The 20,160-nt window shown below is 43.6% G+C and overlaps 1 protein-coding gene across 20 annotated transcripts in view; it reads right to left on the reverse strand.

The window, feature by feature from the left end:
- Positions 1-13,784, reverse strand: part of FGGY (FGGY carbohydrate kinase domain containing) — a 378,492-nt gene extending 364,708 nt beyond the window's left edge. For 5 of the 20 annotated variants that reach the window (XM_070509775.1, XM_070509779.1, XM_070509768.1 and 2 more), the window contains exon 1: positions 13,485-13,621. The gene's annotated coding sequence lies outside the window, so the exon portion shown is untranslated. Of the gene's footprint in view, positions 1-12,752; positions 13,080-13,202 lie in introns of those variants that run through there. The other 15 variants (XM_070509776.1, XM_070509771.1, XM_070509777.1 and 12 more) reach the window with 13 other exon arrangements.
- Between the last annotated feature and the right edge of the window lie 6,376 nt (positions 13,785-20,160).

Consider the following 20,160-nt stretch of genomic DNA (forward strand, 5'->3'; position numbering starts at 1 on the left):
CCTGAATGACCTGGCTTTCAATGCTAGCCAAGGTGCCCTCATGCTGGGCACATGCTCTGAGTAATGCAGACGGCCTTACATCACCGCGTGCACTAGGGTTCACTGGGTTGCTTCCCCCGCTGCCTCCTGGTGTCCACAGAGAAGCACAGGGTGCTGTAAGGAGCAATGGCGTGTGCAGGAAGGGAAGACCATTACAGCATAAAATAGTCAGACCTTGCAAAATAAAAAGCCTCCAAGAACTCCATCCCTGGAGAGTTCTAGAAGCACCAGCAGCCTCCCCTCTGTGTGCAGCACCACACTCCTCCCCGAGGACAAGCTCCCTCCCCGTCGCAGGCCTCACTCCCCAGGCATGTGGATGGAGGGGAGGAGGAAGATGGAGAGGGAGCACATCCAGGCAAGGGGATCTCCACCGAGTCAGCCTATCACACACGCAGGTTACACCCCGGGTCACCAAAAGCCCAAGTTTGCAACCGATGGTCTCTCACCCTCAGGCAAGGGCCCTGGAAGCAGAGAAATGGCACAACAGGCACCAAGAGAGTGAGGGCTGCTGTCCTGATTCCAAACGCAAAGTGACTATATTTTAACCCCAATATGCCATTACAAAGCTAAGCCCAACAAGGCAAACTATACGCAAACTTTGTATATATTATTACATGGACTCCTCTCTTTGAACAGGAACTTTTGACCTCTCTTTGAGTTCTGAATAATGTGAAGATGTATGTTTTCGCTCCCTGGGTCCCTTTCTGTTGATTTGCTGACATAATTAACTATGAAACGATTTCCACAGAACTCACCAGGCCGTCAAAGCAGTGCTGTTATCATTAGCATAATGGGCAAAATGCACAGCTTTTCCCAGAAAGTCACTCAAATGAAAACAACAGAAGAGCCCCCCATGCTAACGACCACTGTCAGATGGCAGCGGCAGGTCCAGGAAGGGCTCAGGGCAGTGTCCGGCAGAGCAACAAAGGCCATCCCTCACACAGCCTTGCAGAACTCGGTCCTCAGAGAGGATGCTCAGCAGAGGCTGGCTGGGGTGTGCGGCCTACTCCTGTGTTCACCTGTTTGTGAAGCATGGCCAAGTGGCTTGAAGGCCTAAGGTGACAGGCCTAAAGAATGAGTGATTTGAAGATTAAACGTTAGACTCAGGGACCTGGACAGTCTGCCATTCCACAGACATGCTCCGTCAAAACTACCCGGAGCCACAGTTCAAGCTTAACCACCACCAACGCAGCTTCTGCCTGAGATGAAGCCCAGCTCTTTCTCTGGCCCTCAGGGACCTCAAAGCTCCAGCCCCTGCCTGCCTCCAACCTTCCCTCGCTCCCAGGTCTCAGCCTGACACTCCAGCCCTACAACACTGCCAGCAGCCCCTCAGGTGAAGGTTTGGCGCCTTTGTTCATACTGTCCCCTCTTCTTGTGAGGCAAAGAATACAAATGCGGCACACAGAGAAAGAAATAAGGGAATACACGTGAACCTTTAGCCTCATCAACAATGGAAGAAGTACAAATCAAGACAATACTGAGATATAATTTTAACAAACTGGCAAAAATAGAAAATTTTGATAATACCCATTTTGGGCAAGAATGTGAGGAAACAGGCAGTTTCAGATACTTTTCCTGAGAGAGTTATTGGTTCAACCTTCTTCAGAACAATTTGGCAATATCTGTTCATTTTCAAAATCTACCCTTTTTTACCCAACAGTTTAACTTCTAAGAATTTCTCTTCTAAGAATGTATGGATTTGCTCACCTGAAAGATATATACAAAAATGTCCACTACAACATTGTTTTGAAAGGCAAGCGTACACTCACAAAAACCCTGGAAACAAGTTAAATGCTTATTAATAGGGGCTTGCTAAAACTGATACATAAGCAGCTATTAAAAACAATGAGAAGGAGCCAAAGAAAAATGTTAACTATATATTATTCAGTAAAAGAGCAAGTTCTTAGAAACTATAGTGACCCCATTAGTATTATTTTTAAAAGAGGATAGAGCTTCAGTGGTTCTCAAACCGTGGTCCCCAGAGAACAGCATCGACATCACCCAGGGATGTATTAGAAACAGATCTTCTGATTCAGAAACACTGGGAGGGCAGCTCGCAGCCTGTGCTGTAAAAAGCCATCGTGGCAATCCTGATAGACGCTCGAGTTTAAGAACGCTGTATTGTATAAAGACCTAACACAAGATTTCAGGCTGAACAGGCAAAAACCTGCTTACAACAGTGACACCCAGGGAAAAGAAATGCATGGAAACTTGAAGGGCAATGTTTTAACTTCCCCTCTCTGTGCTGTTTGAATTTTCAGTGGGCAGCTATTGCTGTAATAAGAAGAAAGATCTCCCTGTACTGAGTTGAACTCTGCTTTGTGTGGCTTCCACTCTCTAGTCCTTCTTTTTATCCCAGGGGATCATCCAAACCACCTAATCCCTTTTAGGTGAGCCATCCCTTCAAATGTTTTAAGATGACTCTCACAACCTCCTACTGAGCCTTCTTTCCTCCATGCTATATATTTTCAGTTCCTATAACCGTTCCTCCATGCCACGGATCTTTCTAAAACAAAAAGAGAGGAAGATGGAATAAGGGGCACTTGATACATTTAGTGAGAATGCTCTTCAGACACCCATGTCTCCACACGGCGCTGTGTGGAGACGAGGTAGGGTGGGCACAGAGCACATGGGAAGCACAGAGTAGGTCTTCTCTGCATGGTAAGTCTTCTCTATCGTCCTGGAGGCCTCTGGAGGTCATGGACGCTGGGACAAATCAGTGGCCCATCCAAACTGATATCCAGTCTCTGATACAAACATGAGAAGAATTCATTCAGGAGAAAAGGGAAAGGGAGCTGGCGCATCTTCAATAACTGTCTTTGAGGGGGGCTTTGCAGTGGTCCTCTCCAAATACCCTATTTCCCTTAATAGATCCCTAGAAATCAATGTTACCTGTGTTTTATGAATATGCATCTTCACACGAATCCAAATGCTTCTTAAACTTACTTATATTTTGAGCCAATGCTCATCTTGGGTGAATAGCTTTCTCATGAGCATCTACTCTGTGCTAGGCATGGTTACTAGTGACATGCTGGATGGCCTTGCCAGTCTTCCCAACAACTTCGGAGGGGTCCACAACTTAGAGTTGGGGGAACTAGGGTTCTGTGCAGCTGGGTCACTCGCCCAATGCCACAGAACCAGTAAAAAACAGAGAGGAACTTAATCCTATGCTCTTTCCACTATGTTACATGATAATTTTTAAACACCCTAACAATAGCCTCATTCTCACATTAAAGTTGGCCTTATAACGGTAAACTACACTGAGTTTGGTCTGTTTAAGTCACTGTTGATTTTATAGAGTTTGTCGTCTTCTCAACTTTCATCTACCATAGCCAATCAGTAACTGAGTCCATTCTTAATCTCTCCAACCCATGACCAGTTTAGCAGAATTCAAGCTACTTGGCTCTTGGCCTGGTCTACAACAGATTTCAGTGTAGCTCAGCCCCAAATCCACATGGGCAAGGGACTGGCGATAGATTTAGCCTGAATGATTTCTACTTCATTTCCCTACTCTTCCTAAGCCCACCCCACACACACATCATTGTATAAGGACCCGCCGTATGAACTCTGTTTCATTTTGTCACCCATGTTGATAAGGAATTCCTAAAGAATTTAAGACGATGAAGAGGCGGGGGCTATAGGAGCCTCCAGGGAAAAGAATGCCTAGTTTGAGAAGGAAATCTCATCATTTCGTCCTCACATGTCACATCTCCTTCTCCCCAAACATCTATTTGGTCTCTCCTCTCTACCCCAGCGAGCGGCACCACCAGCTACCCTGCTCCTGCGGCAGGAATCCAGAGCTGTCGCTGACTCCTCGTGCAGACTCTTCTCAGCTTGCCGCCCTCCGCCACTACACATGCAATCCTTCTCAGCCTACCCTGTGTCCCGGGGACTAGTCTGGATCTCCACGGCTCTCTAGCCCCCTGTCTTCTAGTCAGGTTTGGCCAAGGGAAAGCATTAGCAGAAACCTCAGAGGAGGAAGGAGAGAAGGTCAGGGCTGCCTTCCTTTGGAGACGCGCTGAACTGAGGTAACGGATTCTCTCACAGCAGCCTTCTCCTCCATGATTTCTCCTTTGGGTTCTGGCAGCCATTCCTCCCCCTGCCCCTGTAAGTATAGGGATATAACAATCCTACTGTTATCAGCCCCAGGGATTCAGGCTGCCCTCATCTTTCTAAATAGTTCCTTTACTGAAAATTATCCTAATCTGAGGTGTCTTATGTTTCCTTCTGAGGTACTTTCACTGTGCCCTTCCAGGCCTCAAGCTGTAAAAGTGGTCCCCATTATCACTGGTGCCTATGTACCCCAAAATCCCTTCTTCACATCCCCAGACAGTCCCTTCTTTAAATTTTCTTCAAAAATTCCAGTTGAAGACCTCCACTTCCACCAAGATGGAGTAACAGAAACCACATTTACTTTCCTGCCTAAAACAACTAAAAAAATGGACAAAGTATAGGAAACAGATGTTCTCAGACACTGGACATCAGGCAGTAAGTACAGTGATCCCAGAGAGATGGGGGAAAACGAAGTATACTGAAATTCTCAGACGTAATGCCTGGGACCACAGCACAGGAAGGGAAAATCCAGGCCAGGCCCACAGTCTTCCTGAGTCGAGGAGACAGAGCTACCAGCCTGTGGAGAGCAAGGAGGCTAGAATTCTTGAGGCAGAGCAAAGAGGAGAGAGCTACAGAGACGGAGAGCTCCAGAGAACTGCAGAGAGGGCTCTCAGTGTTCAGGACAGCGTACCCCTCACTGTACACACATGAGGAAGATACGGGCCAGAAACACCCAGAAGGATTAGAGTGAACAGTGAGTGGACTGCACACAGGGCCATAAATAGTGCCTACTCACACCAGCCCCCGTGGAAAACCTTATAACTCACAGGGCCTTGGTAGAGTACACAGAAGGGTTTTACCTCAGCAGTGAAGAAGACTGAGCCCCAGTCCCACCTAACGAAGCTTAAAGCAAGACTCAAAGGATCAAATTGTTTCCAAATAACTTACATGCGCCACAGAACAAAGCTCAAGTGTATTCACAGAAATACAAAAATATTCATCACCAAACAAGGTAAAGTATACAATGTCTGGTATTCAATCAAAAATTACCAGGCATGCACGGGGCTGGCCCCATTGCCCAGCGGTTAAACTTGGCGTGCTCCACTGCAGTGGTCCGGGCTTAGTTCCTAGGTGTGGACCTACTTGTCAGCAGCCATGCTGTGGTGGCAACCCACATATAACACTGAGGAAGATTGGCACACATCTTAGTTCAGGGACAATCTTCCTCAGCGAAAAAAAAAAAAATATATATATATATATACGTATATATATATATATATATATATACGTATATATACCAGACAAGCAAAGAAGCAGGAAAATACTAACCAAAATGAGAAAAATCAGTGGACATTGACCTTGAATTGACACATTTGATAGAATTAGTAGACACACATATTAAAACGATTATCATACCTGTATTTCATATGTTCAAAAAGCTAGGGGAAAGATTGAACTTAAAAGTTCAGACATGGAAGATATAAAAAACACTTAGGAAAAAGACTAAGTTGAAAATCTAGAAGTTAAAATTAGAATGTCTGAGATGAAAAATTAACTTCATGGGATTAGCCAATACAGAAGAAAATACTAGTGATATTCAAGACATAGTAATAGAAGCTATCTAAGATATAACAAAGAGAAGAAAAGATTTTTAAAAAATAAACAGAGCATCAGTGAGCTGTGAGGAAACTTCAAGTGGCCTAATATATGTGAAATGAGAATTCCCAAAGGACAGGACAAAGAAGGGATCAGGAGAAAGATCTGAAGACACAATGGCCACAAATTTTCTAAATCTGATGAAAACTATAAACTCACAGATTTACGAATATCAATGAACCTCAAGCACAAGAAATAAAAAAAAAAAGACTAAACCAAGAAACACCATACTCAAATTGTTCAAAACCAACGATAAAGAGAAAATCTTAAAAGCGGCGGGGGAAGGGGGAGACCACGCACGGAAGAAAAAACACAAGAATGACAACAGATTTCTCATCAGAAATAATGCAAGCTATGACACAGTAGAGCCAGCTCTTTGAAGTATTGAAAGAAAAAACCTTATATCCAGAATTTTTTACCCTATGAAAACATCTTTCAAAACTGAAGCTGAAATAAAGACTTTTTCAGACACACAAAAGATGAAAAACTTCTCCACCAACAGAACTGCACCACAAGACACAGGTGGGAGAAAGGCGTCACGTGGAAATCTGGATCTAGCAAACAGAAGAGCACAAGGGGACCCACATGGGGACATACAACGACTGTTAAAAAGTTATCTGAATGTCTTAAAAGGATAACTGACTGCTTAAAACTAAAATAATAACCACATATTGTAGGGTTTAAACATATGTAGAAGTAAAATCTACGACATAGAACAAGAGTAGCACAAAGGCTAGGTGGCAATAATTATAAACATATTGTTAGACAGTTCTCATATTATACGTGAAGTGGTATAATACCACTTGAAAGCTGACTCTGATAAGTTAGAGACGTAAACTATTAACCCTGGTATTTGGTATTAAAATAATACCAAAAAAAGTTATTCCCAATAAGCTAATAGGAAAAAAATAAAATTAGAAATAAACTAATTAATCCAAAAGAAGGCAGAAAAAGAGAGAAAACAGAACAAAGACAAGACAGAACAAATAGAAAAGAAAAAAAAGCAAGATGGTGTATTTAAAACAAACTATATGAATAACTGCATTAAATAGTCTAAGACCCCAATTAAAAGGCAGAGATTGTCATGTCTTTCTCTGTTATCCAGTCTAACTCCATGCTGTCTATAAGAAACCCACCTTGAATATAAGGACATAAATAGGTTAAAAAGTAAAAGTAGGAAAAAGATATACCATAAAACAGCAATCAAAAGAAAGCTGGAGTGGCTATATCATTATTACACTAAGTAGATTTCAGAGCAAAAATATTATAAGAAATATGAAATAATAAAGGGGATGATTGACCAAGACAACCTAACAATCTTAAATATTAATGCACCTAATAACAGAGCATTGGAACACAAAAAGCAAAATCTGATATAACTGCAAGGACAAATGCATATATCCACAACTATCATGAGAGATTTCAACACCTCTCTCTCAATCACTGATAGATTAAGCAGACAGAGAATCAGCAAGGATGTAGTATACAGTAGTAGTCAAGAAAGTTGACCCGAGACATAAAAAGCATTCTACCGAACAAGAGCAGAATACACATTCTTTTCAAGTGCACATGGAATATTTACCAAGACAGATTACATTTTGGGCCATAAAACAAGTCTCAAAAAGTTAAAATGATTTGGGGCCGGTCCGGGGGAGTAGTGGTTAAGTTCACACGCTCCGCTTCGGTGGCCCAGGGTTCACAGGTTCGGATCCTGGGCTCAAACCTACACACAGCTTAGCAAGCCATGCTGTGGCAGGCGTCCCACATATAAAGTAGAGGAAGATGGGCACGGATGTTAGCTCAGGGCCAGTCTTCCTCAGCAAAAAGACGAGGATTGGCGGCAGATGTTAGCTCAGGGCTAGTCTTCCTCAAAAAAAAAGTTAAAAAAGTATTCAAGTCATATAAACTACATTCTGTAACACAATGGAACTAAATTATAAATGAATAACAGAAGGGTATGTGCAAAGTCCTCAAATATTTGGAAACTGAATAACATACTTCTACATAACATACGGATCAAAAGGATATTTTAAAAAACTAGAAAGTACTTTAACTGTATGAAAATAAAAACAGAGCAAATGTTGTGGGGTGGAGCTGAAGCAATACTTAGAAATTTATAGTATCCAATGCCTCCATTAGAAAAGAAGTCTCAAATAAATTATCTTAATTTCTACCTGAGGAAATTAGAAAGAGAAGAGTAAAAGGAACCCAAAGTTAGCAGAAGAAAGGAAATAAATTTCAGAGCAGAAATCAATAAGTTACAAAAGGAAAAGAAAACAAATGAAACCAACAGCTGGTTCTTTCAAAAGATCAATAACATTAATAAATTTCTGGCCAGAATTATGAGGAAAATAGAAAAGACAGAAATTACCAATATTAGGAACGAGGGAGATTAAATTACAATCGATTCTGTAGATATTAAAATAATAAGGGAATATCATGAGGCATTTAGATGATATGTAAAAATTTCTTGAAATATACAAACTACCAAACCACACTCAGAAGAAACAGATAATCTGAATAGTCCTACATTATTAAATCAACCGACTTCTCCGTCTCCCGTATAAAAAAACTCCAAGCCCAGATGGTTTCACCAGTGAATTCCACCAAACATTGAAGGAAGAAATAATATCAACGCTCCACAAACTCTTCCAGAAAATTGAAGAGGAGGAAATCTCTCCCAACTCATTTTATAAGGCCAGAATTATCTTGATAACAAAAGTTAAAAGACAATACAAGGAAAGAAAACTATATCAATATCCATCATTAATATAGATGCTTAAAATTTTAGCAAAGAAAATCCAAAGAAATATAAAAAGGATAAGAGGTGCTGACTAAGTCAGGTTGATGTCAGGATACGAGGTTAGTTTAACATTCGGAAAAAAATCAGTGAATGTAATTCATCATATTAAGAGTCTTTTGAAAAAAGCTACTGAGAAAATACAACATCCAGTCTTCACTTCAAAACAAAAACAAAACAAAGAAAACAACACCTCTCAGCAAAGCAGGAGGAGAATGGAGCCTCCTACGCTGATAAAGGGCTTCCGCAAAAATGCACAATCAGCATCATACACCAGAGTCAACGAGGGGAAGTGGATGCTGCTTCCCAAGACCAGGAACAAGGCAAGACATCTGCTCTCACCACTCCTATGCAGCACTGAGTGGAGGTTTTAGCCAACGCACTACAGCAAGAAAAGGAAAGAAAAGGCATCCATATTGAAAAGAAGAAGTAAGACCGTCTTTATGTACAGATAACACGATCACCTACATAGAAAATCCAACAGCATCTACAAAAAAGCTATTAGAAGTAATAAGTAGTGTAGCAAGATTGCAGGATACGTGACCAATACACAAGTAGCAACAAACAATCGGAAGCTGAAATTTTAAAGACAATTTACAATAGCATCAAAAATATGAAATACCTGAAAATAATCTGACAAAGATGCGCAAGACCTATCTATTGAAAGCTACAAAACCTTGCTGAGAGTGGGGCTGGCCCCGTGGCCGAGTGGTTAAGTTCGCGCGCTCCGCTGCAGGCGGCCCAGTGTTTCGTTGGTTCGAATCCTGGGCGCGGACATGGCACTGCTCATCAAACCACGCTGAGGCAGCGTCCCACATACCACAACTAGAAGGACCCACAACGAAGAATATACAACTATGTACCGGGGGGCTTTGGGGAGAAACAGGAAAAAAATAAAATCTTAAAAAAAAAAAAAGCCTTGCTGAGAGAAATTAAGGAAGACGTAAAGAAATGAATGGATACACTGCGCCCATGAGTCAGAAGATATAATATTTAAGATGCCAATTTGCCCCCAAATTAATGTATAGATTCAATGAAATTCCAATCAAAATCTACACAGGCCCTTATTTTGAAATTGACTGTAAAATTAATATGGAAATGTAACAGGCCTAGAATAACCAAACAAGAATGGTGAAGGACTTACACTCCCTGACTTCAATACTTATTGCAAAGCTACAGTCATCAAGACTATGTGGTATCGGCATTAAAATAGACAGAGATCAACTTCTACTGATCTATTGAAATAAAACATCCAGAAATGGGCCACATACATACACGGTAAATTGACTTTGATCAGAGGTGCACAGGCACAGATGAAGGACAGGCTTCTCAGCAAATGGCGCTGGAACAATTGATACCATATGCAAAACAATTAACTTTGTTCCATATCTGGTGCTACAGATTAACTTAATTTAAAGTGGATCGTGGACTTAATGTAAAACTGAAAACAATAAAGCTTCTTAAAAAAAAAGAGGAGAAAATATTTGAGAACTCAAGCTAGACATGATTTCTTAGATACAACACCAAAACCATGATCCATAAAAGAATAAATTGATAAAACAGACATCACCAAAATTACAAATTGATAAATTAAACCTCAAAATTAAGAACTCTGCTTTTCAAAAGACACTATTAACAAAATGAAAAGACACGCAACAAAATGGGAGGAAATATTTGCAAATCACAGATGTAAGAAAGAATTTGTAATTCAAGTTAAAAACTCTCAAAAACTCAGTAAGAAGACAAACAGCCCATTTTTCAAAAATGGACAAAAGATTTAATAAATACTTCATTCAAGAACATATATGGGCAAATAAGCAGGTGCTTTGAAGCTTGAAATTACTAGTGATTATGGAAATGCACACTAAACCAGCAAGAGGGGACTCCACAGTATTCGAATGCCTAAAACTGAAAAGAATGACCATGCCAAGCGTTGGAGCAGCTGGAAGTTTCACACACTGCTGAGTGCACAGTCACCCTGAAATACAGTTTGGCTGTTTCTTTTTTTTTTTTCTTTTGAGGAAGATTAGCCCCAAGCCAACATCCACCACCAATCCCCCACTCTCCACTGAGGAAGACCAGCCCCGAGCCAACATCCATGCCCATCCTGCTCCACTTTGCAGACGGGATGCCTGCCACAGCATGGCTGGAGAAGGGGCGCATAGGTCCACACCCAGGATCTGAACCGGTGAACCCCAGACCACCAAAGCAGAACGTGCGAACCCAACCACTGCGCCACCAGGCCGGCCCCAAGCTTGGCTGCTTCTTAACAAGTTAAAACATCCACCTACCATGTGAACTGGCCATTTCACTTCTAGCTATTTAACCAACAGAAATAAAAGCATATGTTCGTACAAAGACGTGTACAGCATATGAATAGTCATAACAGCTTTGTTTGTAATAGCCAAAAAGCAGCAAATAGTCCAAATATGCAACAACAGGTAAATGGATAAACAAAATATGACACAGTCATACAATGGGATACTAGTCAGCAAAAAGAGGAGTGAACTGTATGTACGCACACACGACAGAGATGAACCTCAAAACAACTACACTAAGTAAAAGCCACCACACCCAAAAGATACATATCGTATGACCCCACAGATTAAATCCTAAGAAACCTTAAACAATCTCTAGGGACAGAAAGCAGATCACTGGTTTCTTGGGGAAAGGAGGGAGCTAGGGAGGGAGGGATTACAATGGGGCACAGGAAATCTTTGCAGGTATTAGAAACGTTCTTTATCTTGATTGTGATGATGGGTTCATGGATATACAAATGTCAAAACTTCGTGAATTAGACACTTTAAATATGCAGTTTATTAAGCGTCAATTATACCTCAGTCAAGCTGTTGAAAAATACCCCAGTGGGAACGCCTTCTTCCCCGCCACCCCCCCGCCGCTGGCACCTAGATTACTACATTCTTTCTTCATCCCCTACATTCAGTCAGTGAAGAATTCCTAACATTCCGGTTTTTTTTGCTTTGAGGAAGATTAGCCCTGAGCTAACTGCTGTCAATCTTCTTCTTTTTGCTGAAGAAGACTGGCCCTGAGCTAACATCCACGCCCATCTTTCTCTACTTTTATGTGGGATGCCTACCTCAGTATGGCTTTTGGCAAGCAGTGCCATGTTCACACCCAGGATCCAAACTGGCGAACCCAGGGCTGCCAACAAGCAGAACGTGCGAACTTAACCGCTGCGCCACTGGGCCGGCCCCTAATTCCTAACATTCTATTCTCCCAATCTCTCTCCCGCCCCATAACCATTACCTAACTCATCTCTCACCTGTGCTCTGAGTCTCTCTCCAGTCTTCACCACCCCAATTTATTCTCCACTCTGCAGCCACAATCAACTTTCTAAACTGCAAACCTGCGAGTGTCACTTCAATAGCTCCTGACTGCTCCGAGATACACTTCAAAGCCCCTGAACTGAACGTGGCTTCCTGACCTCCCAGATCTGGCCCTTTCGCCCCCCAGCCTTCTTCCTGGTGATTTCTCATCCCACCCTTTCCTGTCCAGCCATACTACATCAACAATACGCCAGGCGCAGAGAGTTTTGCACATGCTGTTCCCAAGTCAGATAATCCCCTTCTGTTCCGTCTTTCTCGGCGCACTCCACTGAGGCTTGTCACTCAGCTCCCGTCTTATCTCCTCTGGGAAGTCTTCCCCACTACCCCATATGGGGTGCCTGCCCTTCTCTGGACTCCTGAGAAGCCTCTGCACACCTTGCCACCGCACTGATCCCACTATCACATAATCTCTCTCATCTGCCTGGCTAGAGGCAGACTGGGCAAAGCTCGAAAGCAGAGACCAAGGCCTGCTCCTCTCTGCTTTCCCAGAGCCCACCACAGGGCCAGGCCCAGAACAGGCCACAGGACCCGTGCACAGGCGAAGGGGTAGAGAGGCTGGCTTAGAGGACCCCCTCTACAGCCCCTGGGCTGATTCCACATGCCACCTCATTCAAAAATGGGCAGGTGAGAGGCTAAATCATCTCCAGAGTCTGGAGTACATTCTGATAAAATTATTACTTAACGTGCCCTGGGCGGGGTGGGGGGGAGGGGCTCCCATTCGGGCTGGGATGTTAAGGGCAAGATTCATGACCTCAAATTGTTTTCAAATCCAGTGGTAATTGTGATTTGAACTAAGTGAAAGTTTGGGGAAAGGAAAGCCGATTCCAGGGAAAGACAAGGCCCACAGCAAAAATTACCACAGCCTGGAAGAAGGCCCAGTCTCCTCCCACGAAACTTCTAATTCCATCCAGAAAGTCACAGATCTCCACGCTGTAGGTTACTCCCTTCTCCCAGGACACGTTTTGACTTCCTATCCAGCCACAGAGGCTCCCCTCCTCCCACCCCCTCAAAGGCAGTCTCCAGGCCCTTCTCACCCAGCCTGGTCTGTTCCCCAGAGTCCAGAGCCTCGGGCCTCCCACCAAGAGGTCCTCCTCAGCTGGTCCCGCCCAGAGCCAGGCCCTGGCCATCGGGTCAAGAGGAAGCCGAGGGCTTCATTAACAGAAGATTCCCAGAAGGCCCAGCTGCTAACATAAAAAGAAAAAATCAGGATACACACTTGGTGGATCATAGGAAGGGGGCGGAAAGCAAGCAAAACAAAGCAAAACTCTGCCATCTAAATAACAGACACAAAGGAAGAGAAGACTTGCCTTCTTTGTTACTGATCTGCAATTAAGGTATAGTCACTTCCTCCCTCCTGACCTCCTGTTTTAAAAATTAACCTAATGGTGACTGCTCTTCTGTCTCTTGGTAATGACTAACCCTTTAACTTAGGGACGAAATTAGTTAAAAGATAGTGGAAAATAGCCAATGACTAAGGAAATTCACCACTTTGCATCTAGTGGATCCTTAAAAGGAAGGGGAATGAATAAAAATGAAGATACTCCTAGGCTTTTCCCACCCAGGAAAACTAAGCAAACAGCGTTTACCACCTCCAATAGGATCGCAGGCTGCTGGAAGCGTTTAAAGTTCGGAGCAGCACCGGCCTTAAAATACCTTAGGTAGCCAGATTCGAATTGAAAGGCTCAAAAATGCCTGGGAAACTGTCCGAAACGGGGGAGGAGCGAAGGCCAGAGAGGAAGCGAACCCGTGAACCGGCCGTGGGGCGGGGCCGGCGGCCCGGGGACGCAGGGCAGGCCGAGCAGCCCTGCAGCGGCCAGGCGCTCCCCGGGAGGGGCCGAGCTGCGTCCCGGCGCCGGCAGGTGGCCGCGCTGGCCCCGCCCACAGCGCCGCGAGGGGCCGGCCTGGCCGCGCCTTAAAGGCCCCGGCGGCCGCTTCCGCCCTGGGCGCCGCCTCCGTGCGGCCCCCCGGCGGGCGATGTGAGGGCCGGGCGTCCGTGACTGGAACAGCATGACTGTCGTGGGCGAGGGTGGAAGAAGGAGAAGGAGCCTGATGGAACGCCCCCTTTGTGCCGGGTCTCCTTCCTGTATTCGCATGAATTTACTCATCCAGTCCTGTGGCCGGCCTGCTGAAGTGTCACAGTCTTGAAATCTACAAAGCAGATGGGCCCCGGCCTTTGAAGAAGTTAAAGTCTGCGGGTCCTGACACACCTACCTCATTTAATCCTCACAATTCCTGCCTTTCAGTAAACTAGGTACCATTAATCCGTGTTTTAGGGACGCAGAGAGTTAGAAACCTCTCCAGCTTGTTCTCAGACACCCAGCTGGTAGTAACCAGAGGGGGCATTCCAGCCTGAGCTCCAGTTTGAGCTGTTCCGATTAAAAGGCCTGTTCCCAGGCTGATGGGACTCGAGATTTGGAAGACAGCTTAGCAAGTTGCTGAGTCCAAACCCTGTTTTCCTAGAAAGGGAAACTGAGGCCCAGTAAAAGGAAGTGACTTTCCAAGGACACACCAAATGTGACAGGTAAGTCTAGATAATAGCAGTGATTTCACTTAACTGGCCTCGTGCTGTGTGCCACCCTCGTGACAACCCCAAAGGTCAGTAGATGCTCCTGTCCTTGTCTTCCAGGTGAGGGTGCCCGCCCAGGAGGCTGAGGCCACGTGCTTAGCTGCATCTGCTAGGGGTCTTTTTCTCTCTTCTACACCCAGGAGAAGCTTCACCTTTCATTTCCAAGAAATATCCAAAGATCTAACCATGGACTCTTTGGGAAGACAGGAGATACTGAGATCTGATGACTTAGCACCTGTGTGAACCGTAGGGTACAATAAGAATAATAATGTTGAGACCTGTTCGTCTTACCTTTCCAGCGTGTTGTGAAGAGCAGATGAGGTCATAGATGTGGAAACTCTTTGTAAAGTGTTATATGCTGAAAATATGTAAGACCTGCCTTCTAGATTCTCCTCAGGGCACCCCAGGAATAGAATAAATGCAACACGCGGGTTGCCTCGTGAACTATGGCAGCAAGTCTCATCTTGGCTAGACTTAAATTAATGTGGATTTGCGGCCGGCTCTTTATGGATGTCTCTGTTTCCAGGACTCTTTGTTTGTTTCCTCTTATTTTCATGCTGTCATTATTAGTCGTGGCAACAATAGCACAGTGGCTGGAGCTCCAGCAGCCATCTTGGACCATGAGAGGACCTCAGGAATGAAAGGCACACACAGCAAAGGGCTTGGGTTCCTAGCACCATTCAGGACCAGACCAACACCCACTACCTACTTCCATGTGCAGGAAATAAACTGCTCTCTTGTGCAAGACACTTTTATTTTGTGTATCCTGTTACATGGGGCCAAACCTAATCATCACTAATTCATATGCCTTATCTCATGGAAATCCTGCAGGAACTCCACAAGGTGGCAGATGCAGAAACAAGCCCAGAGAGTAGAAATAACTTGTTCAAGGTGCAGGGGAACAAAATTTGCCACCCCAAAAATGTGTCTCTTTGGCATGAGGATTATTTTAGGCTGATTATTTTTAAGAAACAAAAGACTCAGGAAGAGCTTTGCCCTCTGCCTTAACTGCCTAAATGAATTGAGATGAAGGTCCTGTGCCAGGTAGACAGGCTATCACCAGAGATACGTACAAAGAATGTGAGCTGGGCGTGCTGGAGAGGGGACTTACGAGGCCTGCTTGTTCAAAGTCCTCTCTGCGTCCCTTTGTCTCTGCATAGCGTGGCAAACATTTGTTTACCAAACATTTGCTTTTCCCATCTTCCTGTGAATTGTTTTGCTCCCTTCAAAGTCCCAGGCCCTGCCCACTTCTTCTTAGTTCAGAATGGCATATAAATCTCATCGGCCCGGCTGTTGGCGAGCCTCATATCTTCGGGATTCCTGTATGTACAAAATTAAATTTGATTTTCTCCTGTTCATTTTTCTCACATCAATTTAGTTCTTAGACTAGCCAAAAGGTCATCTAGCCAAGTGACAGAGGTGAAATTCTGAAGACAATTCTCATTCTATTTTTCCACTGTGACCCACTGCCTATTATGAATGAATGAATCTATTTTTTTTTCATTTACTTCCATTCCATTCATGTAGTCTAGGGGTTGGCTAACTTTTCTGTAAAAGACCAAATAGTAAGTATTTTAGACTTTGTGGGTCATACAATCAAGGTCAACTCTCCCTTTGTAGTACAAAAGCAGCCACAGATAAATGTAAACGAGTGAGTGTGACTATGTTTTGATAAAACTTTATTTACAAAAGCATGCAATGGGTCAGTGTGGCCTGTGGTCCTTAACTTGGCAACACCTGACTTATTCAATTATGGTGTCCCATCACAAAAGTGCATTAGAAATATTTTACAGAAGGTGAGGGATTGTGAAACTGCAGGCACGCTTACACTGTTGACCAATACAAAGGCCGGTGCATGCCAGTGCAATCCAGAAGAAAGATCCCTAAACTGATGGTCATGAGATCAGGGTGGTGAGTTTATATCTGCTGCTAAAACAAGATCTAATTCCGTTTACAATCACAACAAAAAGAATAAAGTACCAACAATAAATTTAACTAAGGAGGTGAAGGACTTATACAATGAAAACTATAGGAGATTATTGAAAGAAATAGATGAGAACATAAAGAGACGGAAAGAGATTCCACGCATGTGGATTGGAAGAATAAACGTAGTTAAAATGTCTATACTACCCAAAGCAATCTACAGATTCAATGCAATCCCGAGCAGAATCCCAATGACATTCTTCATAGAAATAGAACAAAGAATCTTAAAATTCATAAGGGGCAACAAAAGACCCTGAATTGCTAAAGCAACACTGAGAAAAAAAGAACAAAGTTGGAGGCATCACAATCCCTGACTTCAAAATGTACTACAAAGCCATAGTGATCAAAACAGCATGGTACTGATACAAAAACAGGCACACAAATCAATGGAACAGGACTGAAAGCCCAGAAATAAAACCGCAGAAATAAATAAATAAATAAAATATCTACAGATAGCTAATCTTCGACAAAGGTGCCAAGAACATACAATGGAGAAAAGATAGTCTCTTCAATAAATGGTGTTGGGAAAACCAGACAGCCACACGCAAAAGAGTGAAAGTACACCATTATCTCATGCCATGCAGAAAAATAAACTCAAAATGGATCAAAGACTTGAAGATAAGTCCTGAAACCATAAAACTCCTGGAAGATATTATAGGTAGTACACTCTTTGACATCGAATTTAAAAGGATCTTTTCGAATACTATGTCTTCTCAGACAATGGAAAACAAAAGAAAAAATAAACAAGTGAGACTTCATCAGACTAAAGAGCTTCTGCAAGGCAAAAGAAGCTAGGATCAAAACAAAAAGACAACCCACAAATTGGGAGAAAATATTTGCAAATCATATATCCGATAAGAGGTAAATCTCCATAATATATAAGGAACTCACACAACTGAACAGCAAAAAAACAAATAGCCCGATCAAAAAGTAGGCAGAGAATATGAACAGACATTTTTCCAAAGAAGATATACACATGGCCAATAGGCACATGAAAAGATGTTCAACATCACTAATCATCAGGCAAACACAAATCAAAACTACCTTATGCCCATTAAAGTGGCTATAATCACTAAGACTGAAAATAACCAGTGTTGGAGAGGGTATGGAGAAAAGGGAACCCTCATATACTGCTGGTGGGAGTGCAAACTGGTACAGCCACTATGGAAAACAGTATGAAGGTTCCTCAAAAAACTAAAAATAGAACTACCATACAACCCAGCTATCCCACTACTGGGTAACTACCCAAAAAACTTGAAATCAACAATCCGAAGTAACATATGCACCCCTATTTTCGTTGCAGCACTATTCACAACAGCCAAGACATGGGAACAGTCCAAGGGCCCATGGAGTGATGAGTGGATACAGAAGATGTGGTGTATACATACAATGGAATACTACTCAGCCATAAAAAAGAGAAAATCATCCCATTTGCAACAACATGGATGGACCTGGAGGGACTTATGCTAAGTGAAATAGGCCAGACTGAGAAAGACAAACACCAGATGATTTCACTCATATGTAGAATATAAACAAACACATGGACAAAGGAAACAGTTCAGTGGTTACCAGGGACGGGGGCTGGGGGGTGGGCACAGGGGGTGAAGGGGAGCACCTATGTGGTGACAGACAAGACATAATGTCCAACTGAAATTTCATAATGATGTAAACTGTTATGAACTCAATTTTTTTTTAAAAAGTGATCTCTATCCTGGACCACCCCCAGTTGCCTCAGTTTCCCTGTATATTAGGAATGAATAACAATGCAAGTGTTATCCATACATCCCCATTTTCCAGGACTGCAGGGGAACTAAGATGAGATGCTCTATGTGACCATCTTCTGAAAGCTGTAATTGTTATCCAGCTGTGTGTACACTGCTTCACCTCAGGCACGGCCAGGTGTCTTCCTCTGTACCCTTCAGTTCCCTGTCCTTACTGCCATCATGGGACTCATAAAATGTATGGAACGCCTAGTGACGATTACTGCCTCTGTTTATCCCCTGTCCTCCTCCCCAACTCTACATCAAGGGTGATTGTGTTGCTTGGGTCAGAAGACTTGATTACTGGAAAGTCTAGACATCCGCTCAGGGTCAGCCAGGCAGCAAGGGGACCCTGCAGAGTCACTGTTCACCGGGCACAGCACAAGTCACGCTGGTGAAGCGACACAGCAGATCTAAGCAAGACAGAAAGAGCTGGGCTGGGAAAGCCTGGACCCAGCTGAACTGGAAGTTTGTGTAGTTTCCTTCCTGCTCAGAGACAGCTCTGTGCAGCACTGGGAGGCAGACAGGAGCGCTGGTGCTCACTGGTGACGGTGGCGGCCCTCTGACTCTACCCCATTCTCTGAAGGCTCCTCCTGCTTTAGCGACCTGTCCCCTCCCCAGAGAAAGGACACATTTTCCCTGAGATTCTTAGAATCATGGCACCGAAATAGGTATGGCTAGTCATTAGTTCATAAATTCATTTACCCATTGATACATTTATGTATTCATTCATTTAACAGACTTATTGAGTGCCTACTATTCTAGGCACTGAACAGATGGTGTTCAGAACAGATACTGTCCCTGTCCTCATAGAACTTATGGTCATGAAACAGTCACTCAGTAAACAAGCACATGGATATGTAACTGACTTAATTGTAAATAGGAAGGGAAACAGGATACTGCCGGAGAAGGCAGCTGGTTTAGACTGAGGTCTAACTGAGATTGCTGATTTTCAGGAACCAGATGATTTACATACTTGTCTTGGGTCTTCAACAGCCCTGTGAAGTGGGGTTATCACAACCGTTGTACAGATAGGGAACCAAGGCCTAGGGCGATTAGGTGACTGGCCTAAGGCTGCACCGTTAGTCAATTTGGAACAGTTCTTTCTCCAGTACTCCACATTGCATAACACAAACCCAGAAGGTGCGAATTTTCCAACCTCCCACCTTTGCACATGCTATGCCTCCTTCCGCCTGGAAAGCCCCTCCCTCCGTTCTTCTCTTATTGGACTCGTATTCTGCCTTTAGCACCTGACTGAGGACCTACTTCCTCGGCAAAGCTCCCGCTTCTATCTGAGGCCTCAATACGTCTGTTTTCTTCCAGACTCCTGCAGGAGTCGTCAGCTATTACTCACGTGGCCCTGATTCTCTTCTTTACGTGCTTGCTCTGATGCCCTTGCTCAGAGTCCTGTGAGCAGCCAGACAGACCTGGGTTCTTCCCCCGGTTCTACTTGTTTGCTGGGAGACCTAAAGAAAGTTTCTTAACCTCTTTGCACTTTAGGAGAATAATACTATTTATTTCTTGAGATAAATCTTAAAACATTTGTCCCAGTGCTGAACAGATAGTAAGCTCTCCATTCTTCATAGTCTTCTACTCAATTCCGGTCCCTAGATTGGAAGCCTCTGGAGGGCAAGAACTGTCCCTTCTCCTTCCCAGTCTCAGCAACTGGCACAGTGATCTGTAATAGAAGGCATATAATTGGTATATGATACCGTGGCAACAGCACTAACTTGCCCACTGGGTCCTTCACCACTTATCAAACTTATTTTCTCCTGTTTTCCTTCCTTTCTTTCTTTCTCAACTTAGACTCCTTTAAACCTTAAACTTTATCCTCTGGCAGGAACAGTTGCCATTGCATACACACTCTTTCTTCCAAGTCCACACTGTCATCTCAGGGAGAATAGTTCACCGGAAACCCGACAGACGGTCACTGAGGGGAAACCATTGAATAGAAGG

This window comes from Equus asinus, chromosome 5 (genome assembly GCF_041296235.1).
Source record: "Equus asinus isolate D_3611 breed Donkey chromosome 5, EquAss-T2T_v2, whole genome shotgun sequence".
Lineage (NCBI taxonomy): Eukaryota > Metazoa > Chordata > Mammalia > Perissodactyla > Equidae > Equus > Equus asinus.